This window comes from Hippocampus comes, unplaced genomic scaffold (genome assembly GCF_001891065.2).
Source record: "Hippocampus comes isolate QL1 unplaced genomic scaffold, H_comes_QL1_v1.1 scaffold220, whole genome shotgun sequence".
NCBI classification, from domain to species: Eukaryota; Metazoa; Chordata; class Actinopteri; order Syngnathiformes; family Syngnathidae; genus Hippocampus; species Hippocampus comes.
Window position 1 is genome coordinate 1 of NW_017805836.1, and position 3,412 is coordinate 3,412.

A 3,412-nucleotide genomic window follows, 5' to 3' on the forward strand; every position below is an offset into this window, starting at 1 on the left:
TTGTTTAAAAGCAAGAATTCTTCAATTTCAACATATTTATTAATAAAATTTATCCTGGACCTACCAAGCCAACATCTGGAATTCCCAGGGTGGCCCAACACAATGCTTCATGGTCCAGGTCCATTGATCCACCGTCAATGTTGGACCCTGTACTGATTCTTGCCCCGCACCTCCATCCGTGGTCCATCGTCGTGATACACCGACACTCACACCAGTGCACACCAGCCTTGAATTGGGTCAAAATGCCAGGACATGACGAGAAGCATCACCGTGACCACAGAACCTGGCTCAGGCTGAAATCAATCAGCTGAGAAAGCATGAGACTGAGGACATAATGGTCCATGGTTTGCGCCTGGATTTCAGTATTCAGCACACACGTATGTGTTTCCTCCACACAAGTCCTTTGTTGATTGATGTTGATCATTTTTCGTTGAGTTCTGATTCGTTTACATCACAGCACTCTTTCTAGTCCAGTCTGCGTCATGAGTATGGATGAAGTGAGAACCTTTTTGGTGGCCAGTTCACTATGGTCTCCTGCCGGTCGACACATCCACGCTTTGCTTTTGTCTTTGGTCTCCTTCAGCAGGTTGTGGATCAGCTTCTCCACGGAAGCATGGTTGGATCCTTCATCAATCTCCTCGTCTTCTTCGTCCATTTCCTCTATGTCATATTGGCGTATCTTACCCAGCTCACCCAGAGGAGGCGCTGCAAGCTCAGCTTCCATGTAAGAGTTACAGGATTGGATGACCATCTCCTCAGGGATCTGTGAGAGGACCACCGTGCGTTTTTAACTGTGTCTTTTGACCAACTGTGGACCATCCTGAGCCTGCTCACCAACAGACAGAAATAGCTCAGGGAGGAGAGTGTCACACTAAAACTATTAAGGTCTGTGGTTCAACCCTGCATTTTGGCATGTAAGGCACAGAGATTATTTTGTTGTTATGATGACTGCACGACGATGTGCACAAAATGTGACATTTTACCGTGAACCTCCCATTAATTGACTGGTGAAAAGTCCTATCTCCAACAAACAACAGGCTGAAATAGCTTGAGTGCGTGACACTCAAGATCTAAAGGTCACTGGTGCAACCCTGGGTTTCGGCATGTAAGGCACAGAAATTGTTTCTTTTAATGAGTACAAGTACAATTTCTGTACTACGATGTGTCCTGTGATGCGCAGTTGGCCGATAAGATCCCATTAATCGACTGTTGAAAAGGGCTTAGTTAAAGGCACAAGAGGCTGAAATAGCTCATTTGGGAGAGCATGAATCTGAAGCCCGAAATGTCCCGAGTTCAACCCCGGGTTTCAGCATGGAAGGCACAGAATTCATTTCTTTGTTGCGATTACTGAACTCTACTACGATGTCTCGTGAGACTCGGTTGTGATGGCCAATAAGATCCCATTCATTGACTGTGGAAAAGGGCTAAGTCAATACCAGCAGTGATCGATATAGCTCAGTTGGGAGTGTGTTTGACTGCAGACTTAAGGTCCCTGGTTCAACCTCGGGTTTTGGCATGTGAGACACAGAAATGAACTCAAGAACAACTTTATTGTCAAATGTGCTGGATATGCAACGTACAGCACAGATGAAATTTCTTAAATTCATTTCTTTGTTGAAATTACTGTAATATGATGTGTCCTGTGACTTGCCGTTGTGATTTTGGCGGATAAGATCCCATTAATTGACTGGTGAAAAGGACTGAAGAAACTCCACAAGACGCCGAAATAGCTCAGTTGGAAGAGCATTCGACTGAAGATCTAAAGATCCCAGGCCCACTCCCGGGTTTCGGCATATAAGGCACAGAATTCATTTCTTTGTTGGGATTACTGTAAGACGATGTGTCTTGCGACTCAGTGGCGACTGACTGATCACATCCCATTGATTGACTGGTGAAAAGGGCGTAGTTCATGCCAGGAAAGGCTGATATAGCTCAGTTGGGAGAGCGTTAGACTGAACATCTTAAATTTTCTGTTTCAACACCGCTTTACGGCATGTAAGGCACAGAAACTTTTTCTTTCATGCAATTCCTGCACAACAACGTGTCCTTTTACTCACTGTTGTGATTTTGGCCGATAAGATCCCATTAATTGACTGGTTAAGAGGACCTAGTTCAAGTTGGAAGGGGCTGAAATAGCTCAGTTGGAGAACATTAGACTGAAGATCTAAAGGTCCCTGGTTCAACCCACTTTTTAGGCATGTAAGACACAGAAATCAACTCAAGAACAACTTTATTGTCAAATGTGCTGTATATGCAACATACAGCACAGATGAAATTTCTTGAATTCATTTCTTTGTTGCGATTACTGTACTACGATGTGTCCTGTGACTTGTCGTTGTGATTTGGGCCGATAAGATTCCATGAATTGACTGGTGAAAATGGCTTATTTAAAACCACGAGAGGCTGATATAGCTCAGTTGGGAGAGCATGAGACTGAAACTCTCAAAGTCCCGGGTTTCGGCATGTCAGACACACAATTCATTTCTTTGTTGCAATTTCTGAAAGACGATGTGTCCTGTGACTCACTGTTGTGATTTTGGCCAATAAAATCCCATTTATCGACTGGTGAAAAGGGGTGAAGAAACTCCACAAGAGGCCCAAATAGCTCAGTTGTGAGAGCGTTAGTCTGAAGATCTAAAGGTCCCTGGTTCAACCTGGGGTTTTGGCATGTAAGGCACAGAATTAATTTCTTTGTTGCGATTACTGTCCTAGAATGTGTCCTCTGACTCGATGTTGTGATTTTGGCCCATAAAATCCCATTAAGTGACTGCTGAAAGGGGCTGAGTTAATGCCAGAAGAGCCTGATATAGCACAGTTCGGAGAGTGTTCCACTGAAGAGCTTAAGTTTTCTGGTTCAACCCCGGTTTTTGGCATGTAAAGCACAGAAACTTTTTCTTTCATGCAATTACTGTACTTCAGTGTGTCCTTTGACTCACTGTTGTTTGGCCAATAAGATCCCATTGATTGACTAGTTAAGTGGGCCTAGTTAAAACCGGAAGAGGCTGAAATAGCTCAGTTGGGAGAGCGATACACTGTTGTTCGAAAGGTTTCTGGTTCAAACCTTGGTTTTGTCATGTGAGGCACAGGAATTGGTTCTTTGTTGCGATTCTCGTCCGACGATGTGTCCTGTGACTCGCTGTTGAGATTTTGGCCATTAAATGCCATTAACTGACTGGTGAAAAATGCCTGAGGAAACTCAACAAGAGGCCGAAATAGCTCAGTTGGGAGAGTGTTAAACTGAAGATCTAAAGGTCCCTGGTTCAACCTCGGGTTTCGGTATGTGAGACACAGAAATCAACTAAAGAACAACTTTATTGTCAAATGTGCTGTCTATGCAACGTACAGCACAGATGAAATTTCTGAAATTCATTTCTTTGTTGCAATTACTGTAATATGATGTGTCCTGTGACTT

At 43.7% G+C, this 3,412-nt stretch overlaps 1 non-coding gene across 1 annotated transcript; it reads left to right on the forward strand.

Annotated features, from left to right (window-relative positions):
* Positions 1 to 3,206: 3,206 nt before the first annotated feature.
* Positions 3,207 to 3,279, forward strand: trnaf-gaa (transfer RNA phenylalanine (anticodon GAA)). Its single transcript has one exon. It is a non-coding gene; the product is annotated as a tRNA-Phe (tRNA).
* Positions 3,280 to 3,412: the final 133 nt, after the last annotated feature.